Below are 9,176 nucleotides of genomic sequence, written 5' to 3'. Positions count from 1 at the left end.
GGTTCCTGAAGATCGCCCAGGATCAACTCCCGAGGCTGCTCGGTAAGTAAACTTGTAAAGAAATATGCCTTTGAAGAAAGAAATAATCATACCTGCAACAAAAGGAATATTCAACACAAGTTGATATGTGTACCGGTTGTTAAACAAATGCCAAGTTTAAACTCTCTTTTCTTTTTAGAACAACTCCAGACCTTCTTCACACTGAAGACCCTGCAGGCGATCCACGGGTTCCTGGCCGGGTTCCTTGCCATCACCCACGGCCATCGGGCTGGGGTTTTCAGGAACATGAAGGTGTCAGAGGTCAACGAGGGGAAAAAAGTGCAAGGGCGGATTTGTGATCTATGTGAGTCAAGACTTCTAACGATTCCATTATCAATGTGTATTTTTGTGGCACCATTATATTGGTAGAATTATTGGGGTCCCTATAGACACCACATTTCATTAAAAGAGGTTTCTGTGATCAGGGTTAGTATGGCGACACTTTTTTGGGTGGAAACCTGAATGGATTTGATAGGAAATTGTTTGCCCAACTTCTCATCATATACATTTATATTTACAACCAAAAAGTAATACATTCTATTTTCACCAACTTCCAGTGGTCTTATCATGTTTAAATGTCTTTTTGTGGTACCGTTATGTTGGTAGAATTATTGGGGTCCCTATAAACACCACTTTTCATTGAACGTGCTCCATAAGAGGTTTCTGTGATCAGGGTTAGTATGGCGACACTTTTTTGGGTGGAAAACCTAATTGATTTGATAGGAAATGGTTTTCCCAACTTCTTGTCAACCCTAACATCAAACAATGATATCCACCTGTTGTAGGTTCGAGATCACAAATCCTTTGTCAGCCACGGCCCTGCCCCCCTGGCCCTAAAGGCGGAGGAGATGGATTGGCTGATGGACCTCGACAACGCCGTAAAGGCTCACGGAATTGACACCAGCCTGGTGTTTTGCACCACCGGTGGGGGGCCGGTGAAAAACCTGGGAAAGAGGATAGAGGAGGTGTGGGAAACCCATGGCCTCAAAGGGAAGCCCACCTTCAATCTCATAAGGTCCTCGGCAGCTAGCAAGGTAAATCTTTGAGACCAAGCACGTTTAACAGACAATTCATAAAGTTAAGTAGTATTATTTAGATCCTTTCCCTTCCTTTCACAGTCACGGAAGACCTTAGATGTGACCAGCCGGTCTAAGGTCACCCGGGTGATGAAACACTCCGAGGCCACCGCCAACAAATTCTATGTGAGCATCGCGGAGGAGGAGGAGGTCATGGACGCCTGCGTCCTCCTAATGCAGGGCTACAAAAAGTATGCAGTTAAGAAGGCAGCTGAAGAGGCCGAGGAGGAACGGGAGGAGGCAGCCCTTAATTCAGACACGAGCAATAGTGACTGTCAGGTCACATACGATGATCGCTCCGGTGAGTGCCAATGCTGTACACGTATGCAAGATTCTCATGAACCAAGACATTCAGCAATTCCGTTGACCAGTTAAAGACAACACACTATCAGACTAATTATGTTTTGTTCGATGTGATTACAGAGTCCTCAACTTCATCGGAGGAGGTGAAGGAACAGCAGGGCGAGGAGAAAGAGGAGAGGAGGCATGCCGGAAAGCGGCAACGCTCTCCCTCCTCCTCCCCTGTAAACGTCCTTGTGGACCATATTGTGTTCACCCCCCAAACAAAAAAGGCCCTCCGGAAGATTCAGCCCCAACAGTTGAATCCCCGGATTAAACTGTTCTCAGGGTTAGGTAAGACATTTACAATTACCCTTCAAAGTAAGAAGTAAGAATACTTGTGTGTGACTAGATCAATAGGACTTGATATGAAATTGGTCCTGACCACCTATTTGTTCTATTTGTTCCAACACCTCCAGACGAACGAATGCGCATGGTTGCTCGGAATGCTCGCGCCCCTGCAAAGCACGAAGGTTGGGATATTTAACATGGGACTTGATATGACATTGGCCCTGACAACCTTCACACATGCAAAACAAAGGACATTGAATAATAATGGTGTCTAACATCCATATTTATAATGTTTGCAGCTCCAGCTGCAGCTCCAGCTGCAGCTCCAGCTCCAACTCCAGCTCCAGAGCCACAAGGTGAGAACAATTTCCCATGAAGTTTGCATTTATTGGCCCATTTAACATAGGGCTTTATACGGAATTGGCCCACAGCAACTAATTGATGTGTGTGTGTGTGTGTGTGTGTGTGTGTGTGTGTGTGTGTGTGTGTGTGTGTGTGTGTGTGTGTGTGTGTGTGTGTGTGTGTGTGTGTGTGTGTGTGTGTGTCAGTAAAACTAAATCAATAATCTTTATTTCAACAGATACAGCTCCCCCAGCAGTGGAAGGATCCACTGGAGGACTTCAACCTCCTTTCCCTACCTCCCCCATCCACTTTCATTCATCTGAGGATGAGGAAGCCTCCCCCCTTCCTCCCACTACCCCCCCCCCCCCCCCCCCATCCACTTTGATGATTCCTCTGAGGATGAGGAAGCTTCCCCCCTTCCTCCCACTACCTCCCCCATCCACTTTCCTTCATCTGAGGATGAGGAAGCCTCCCCCCTTCGTCCCCCTACCTCCCCCATCCACTTTGATGATTCCTCTGAGGATGAGGAAGCGTCCCCCCTTCCTCCCACTACCTCCCCCATCCACTTTCCTTCATCTGAGGATGAGGAAGCCTCCCCCCTTCGTCCCCCTACCTCCCCCATCCACTTTGATGATTCCTCTGAGGATGAGGAAGCCTCCCCCTTCCTCCCACTACCTCCCCCATCCACTTTCCTTCATCTGAGGATGAGGAAGCCTCCCCCCTTCCTCCCGCTTCCACACCTTGAAACAGTTTGTTTGTTTTTTATGTTTTCTCATTGAAGTCACCTGAGGCAGGTCGTTTTATTTTGTTTTATCCCCAACCCATTGTTTGATTTGTTTTATTTGTGTTATTGTGTGCCTTTGATAAGGCTGTTGTGTTTCTGGTCAGGCACAGTTGCCTCCTTTAGGTGTGTGTGTGTGTGTGTGTGTGTGTGTGTGTGTGTGTGTGTGTGTGTGTGTGTGTGTGTGTGTGTGTGTGTGTGTGTGTGTGTGTGTGTGTGTGTGTGTGTGTGTGTGTGTGTGTGTGTGTGAAATTAATAAATGTTTGAACTTTGAGCTATGGTTGTTTCTTTCAAGACTGGGGTTGGCCAGGGATACATGTGAGGCTTTGGTTAAGATTTAGAGATAATTCATGTAATTGATATGCTATTGGGCTGGGTTGATGGGGGGGGGGCTAAAATAGGGTTTAGGGACGTATGTAATTGGGTCTTTGATCCATTTTAACTGGTTAGCTAGGGTTAGCCAACCCTAGGATAAGCTAGGGTTATCTAGAGTTAGCAAACTCCAGGGTCAGCTAGGAGTAACCAACCCTAGCATCTGCTTGGGTTAGCTATCTCGAGAGTCAGCTAGGGTTAACCAACCCTAATTTCAGCGAGGGTTAACCAACGCTAGGGGTAGCCAACCTTAGGGTCAACTTGGGATAGCGAACCTTAGGGTCTGCTTTGGTTTGGGGTTAGCCCTAATTGCGACACTTATTGGGTGAAAAAATGAAAAGTGTATTTATGATTATTATTATTTTTAAATCAAGGGGTATGTATTCCGACTTCGTTCGAGTCCAATGGTGGTGGTCCTGAGACTCTGAGATGCTGGGAAAGTGGTCCACCAATATCTGAAGTCGGAAGTGATACTTTTTGGGTGAAAAATTAATGGACTTGATAAGATGTTGGGGTGCCCAATTCCGTATCAATTCCATAAATTGTTCACCCAATATCTGAACACCGGAGGTGATACTTTTTGGGTGAAAAATGAATGGACTTGATAGGATATTGGGGTGCCCAATTGCATATCAATTCCATTCATTTTTAACCCAATATCTGAAACTGCAGGTGGGCGGGGCTTAGGGATATTATTTTGGCCAAAATGGGGGGGATTAGGGGGGCACTGTCTGGGGAGGCACTGGGGGGGCACTTGGGGAGCACTGTCTGGGGGGGCACTGGGGGGGCACTTGGGGGGGCACTGTCTGGGGAGGCACTTGGGGGACACTAGGGGGGCACTTGGGGGGCACTTTCTGGGGAGGCCCTAGGGGGACACTGGGGGGGCACTTGGGGGGCACTGCGGGGGGCGCTTGGTGGGGCACTGTCTGGGGAGGCACTGGGGGGACACTGGTGGGGCACTTGAGTGGGCACTGTTTGGGGAGGCACTGGGGGGGCACTTAGGGGGAGCACTGTCTACAGAGGCACTGGCACAATATCTGAAACCGGAAGTGAGACTTTTTGGGTGCCCAATTCCGTATCAATTCCATTCATTTTTCACCCAATATCTGAACACCGGAGGTGATACTTTTTGGGTGAAAAATGAATGGACTTGATAGGATATTGGGGTGCCCAATTCCATATCAATTCCATTCATTTTCACCCAATATCTGAAACTGCAGGTGGGCGGGGCTTAGGGATATTATTTTGGCCAAAATGGGGGGGATTAGGGGGGCACTGTCTGGGGAGGCACTGGGGGGGCACTTGGGGAGCACTGTCTGGGGAGGCACTGGGGGGACACTTGGGGGGGCACTGTCTGGGGAGGCACTTGGGGGACACTAGGGGGGCACTTGGGGGGCACTTTCTGGGGAGGCCCTAGGGGGACACTGGGGGGGCACTTGGGGGGCACTGTCTGGAAAGGCACTGGGGAGGCACTGGGGGGACACTGGGGGGCACTGTCTGGGGAGGCACTGGGAGGACACTGGGGGGGCACTGTCTGGGGATGCACTGGGGGGCACTTGGGGGGGAGCTGTCTGGGGAGGCACTGGGGGGACCTGGGGACTTCAGTGCAACATATGTAAGTGTATGTAAGTACAGTGCAAGGAATGAGTGCATTCGCCATGTACTTGAAGGAAGCCTAATCTAATCACTCTTAGATTTTCTCCAGTTTATCCCTGAGTTTAAGTTTATCCTATTGTTGTAGGACTTTTATCCTTACATTATTGGGCTTTGTTTTAGGGTTAATTCACCCCATGGCTCCTCAATTAACCAGTGGCAGGTTTTATGACTAGCTCGTGGCTTCTGTGAGGTTTAGGTTTAGCGTTGGAATTTAGGTGTACGTATTTGGTCTATTCTTAAAAACTAGATATATATTTTTTTTTTTCATTTATCTTTCAAGATGTCCCTGTCATGTGTTTCTCTTTTGTTTCCTGGGTACGGTGTCTAATGGCCCATTTGGTGTCAGTGACACCTCTTGCTTCTTGTCCCAGGTTGGTTTTGGTGTGGAATGTGCTAATGTATCCCCTATTCAAAGTCTGATTTCCATTGAGTGTTGGCTTTGTTTAGCAACTATGTGGCTGTGGAGTTTTGGTACAAAATCAAAACAACTTACAAAATCAAAACTCAACCGTGTTGAGGTTCTTGATCCACTGTCTTTCATTAAAACGTCTTTGTCCTACTGTCCAGTTGGGATTGTGTTGAAGTCCAGACACTTTTAGATCTGCAATGCCATGGCCATGAAATGTTGGACAATCCTTGTAGTTGTCTTTTTTGCATTGTTAATATTGTATCTGTGTTGTCTCAGCCTTGCAGCTATTGTTTTACTCGTTTCTCCGACATATTGTAAGCCACATTTTTCACATGTGATTAAATAAATACAGTTGCTGGTGCTGGCTGTTATCTGTTGTTTAACACTAGGATGTCTGAAAAAAATTCACTACTACTATGACGGCTAACGGTCAGGATGACCGTGTTTTTCGTGCTATTTGATTGGCCATTCTCTCCCCCACTCCTAATGATCTTCACACCTCTCTCTGCACCCGTTGACGGCTTGCCATTGTCTTCTAAATGTTACATTCCAACTAATTCATGGCAGCAGTTTCAACTCGACAGGACAACTCAAGTTATTTTTTATGTTTTATTTCAGTTTACCAAACTATAATTATAGTGACGGTGTGAGCGCTATATTGAATACCCTTGCACAGCAAACACTGTCCGACTTTGTATTGAGCCAATAAAATAGGCTACCACACGTTATTGTATAACAGCCAGAGCCAGGCACATTGCTCAGAGTCAGACGAAATACGACATTAGTTATATATTGTCATTTTTATATAGAGGGGGAAACATCGATGTAATTAATATATATTTGATTGATTGTGCCAAAAAAAGGAAAGAGCTGTGCGTGCGTGCGTGCAAATCAGAAAAGTTTACAGACAAAGGAGTTGGGAGTTTGGGAGCGGCTAGCCTTCTATATAATGCTGCGCACATATTAGCCTATATATATTTTAAAAATACCCAGCATAATTTTTGGGAAGGCTAAGGCGCCGTTCACACATGGAAGACAGCCGTCTTATCAAAGTCTTATCAAACACGGAGCGGTAGAACAGATCCAATTCATTTCCAATGGGAGTCACGTGGTTTGATGAGACAAACTTGTTACATGGGGGGGGGGGGGGGGCAAGACACAAGGCATGAAGCGAGCTGTAGGCCAAACATTGAAAGACCTGGGTGGGACTTCAGACAAGACAAAAAGGGTTGGGTTTACCCGCCAACCAATAGGAGAGAAGGTCCGTTTGTTACGCTACACTGGGTGGCCTTTTCACACTTGTATTTTTTTTTTTACTGCAGTGCACAGTCACGGAAGAGGAAAGAGGCACTTTCGGAACGAAAAGGATTTTATTGTAAATAAAAGTAGTTTGGTCTGGTCCAGAAAGCAATTTAACAGGAAAATAGAATCCCTGCCCGTCGTGGCCGAACAGAAAATTAAAACAAACGTTATAATTCAAGGTGCATGCATTTTGTCATTCACTCCTAACCCAGAAACAGTAGGCTACAGTATCCACATATCCATATCAAAAGAGCTTGCATGCAAGCCATCAAATAATTCAGGTGTCACGTCGACTCCGTGAAGTTTGGGATCTCTCGTTCCCCCTCGCATCAGTTTGTTATTCCACCCGACCCATAATCAATAGTTATCCGCCAGACCACGGACCAACGATATAAAAGGACATCAGTGCTTTACACAGAGGATGCGACATTATAAATGAATTAGGCCTACTTCAAACCATTCCATATGATTCGGTTGTTATATAACAAACAAAGTTAATATGAATGCCATGGCCCGTGTGTTCAGTTTGCATGGGCAGTGCGCATTGGAGATTATGAAAGAGTCGTAGTCATGTAAATGTAAAGTCGCTGAACGGTCCGACTGCAGCAACCTGGAGGCTCCAACTTGGAGACGCATGTCATCTTATCCTATATTTCGCCTATAGCCTACCATCGACGTCTGCGTCATGGCTAACAGCCTGAAATGCAGCAAGTCGTCTGAGCGTGTTGTGGTAAAATGGATGCACTTTATTAAAAATAATGGGGTGGTTTCTAACAGAAAATATTAATTTTCCTCAAATGATCTCCATGCTCTCTGCTAGTACATGGAGGCTACTACATACACACAGAATCAGTGCCAGACTTGGCACCGGCTACTGTGGTGGTACTGATAAAGTGGAGACAGCCGTGCGCCCGGACGCAACTTGGCGTCTCCAAGTTACGCGCAGCTGTCTCCAGTCTGGTACTAAGTTCGTTCGACAATCAGTACCAGATTTGTCGATTCTATCTGGCACTGATTGTGGGCTAGTAACCCCCCAGGGACGCAGACAGAGCATCATGGCGTCTTTTGAAGAACGTTTAATTTTTTGTGTTTCCAACTACCCCATCCTGTACAATAAGCAGCATCCGTTCCACTCCAGGTCGGACATGCGATGGGCGCCATATCTGGCTATTGGCCGTGAGATAGGCGAAGATGGTAAGTAGGCGAAATATAGCCAAACGTAGGATAAGATGGCATGGGATGGGTAACAGCATAGGTTGGCACCATGCAAGGAAGGGTCTGTGCACCTCTATTAAATATAGGCAATTTGTTCCAAGTTCCAAAATGTAAAAAAGGACATCAAAATGTGTAAGTGATTTGAACATGCTTAAACATTGGACAATAAGGTCTAGTAATTCTAACATTTTGCTACATGTGTGCTTCGGAAATGCGCACCGGGAGCGCACTCGCCTATTAGTTTGCATTGCACCGTGCGCTCAGTGCGCTATTTCCGAACGCGTGTAACTGAGCACAGATGCGATGTTGTGATTTATTTGATCTGACTTTTTGACCCAAATATAAATCATTATTCTATAGGCTTCACGTATTTTGTGGACATCTTCATGCCTCCCGTATAGGCTCTCACTAATAAAGAGGCCGGGTCTCAAATTAGCTCGTCGTCTCAAATATATTCAGAAGGAAATTAAAACCGTATTCAAGTTCATTCCCTATACGGCCGAGCCACACACGGCTTTTCAAAGCGCACGCGCGTACACGTGCCCCACGCATCCAGTTAATATGTGCTGTGCGCGTATGCGGGGCTCGTGTGTGCGCGCTGAAAAGCCTGATGTAGCTAGGCCGCAATGATAGCGGCTCCACCAGGCACGTGCGTCACGCGTCTACTCTGCGTAAAGTTCGCGCGTAATTGCTACAAATCCTCTATATAAATTCATTTTCCCAATAAACAATACCTTGAAGGAAGTAAGATAGTATAATGATGCAGCATTGAGGCTATATGTCCAAATCATGGACGTATATTACTTAAGGTCATTTTCCAAATACTTCTACATGTTGGACAAAATATCCTATTTATGATCGAGGTGCCCACTCTGCTTGTATTCCTGTCGATACGTGTATCATACTGTGATTATACACTGCTTGGAATCAAGAAATGGTATAAGCCTACTTGATTTTATCATGTAAAAAATATGAAGGAGAGATGCTTGTTGTAGGGATCAGGTATGATGAGTAGAGTAGAGTAAACCCAGACCTCTGCAGTGTATTGCCTTGGGCAACAATTTGAATAGGACAGAATACAAACCATGTTGATTGAGTGAATCATTCTTTAACGTTTTGATAGGCCTATAATACATATCTATCAAATGGACAAAAAACCTTTCCTGGGTGTCCCTTTGGATTTGTGCTATATGCTTCATTTCCGTGTCTTGCATACTCAGCACAAAGGTGCTTTGATAGGTGGACAGGCCTCCGGAACCAGTACACCAGGATACGGAGGGAATTAAGAGCCCCAAAAAGTGGCAGTGAAGGGAGGAAGGGCCCAGTATGGCCACTATTCGACATTATGTCGTTT

At 46.1% G+C, this 9,176-nt stretch overlaps 1 long non-coding RNA gene across 1 annotated transcript; it reads left to right on the top strand.

Annotated features, from left to right (window-relative positions):
* The first annotated feature begins 1,644 nt into the window (after window positions 1-1,644).
* LOC306930915 lies at window positions 1,645-2,449 on the top strand. The gene is made up of 4 exons (XR_013790934.1): window positions 1,645-1,748; window positions 1,874-1,927; window positions 2,045-2,101; window positions 2,326-2,449. It is a non-coding gene; the product is annotated as an uncharacterized lncRNA (long non-coding RNA).
* The last annotated feature ends 6,727 nt before the right edge of the window (window positions 2,450-9,176 follow it).

Source organism: Electrona antarctica (genome assembly GCF_951216825.1).
Source record: "Electrona antarctica genome assembly, chromosome: 10".
Lineage (NCBI taxonomy): Eukaryota > Metazoa > Chordata > Actinopteri > Myctophiformes > Myctophidae > Electrona > Electrona antarctica.
This window is presented reverse-complemented; position numbering and strand designations above follow the sequence as displayed.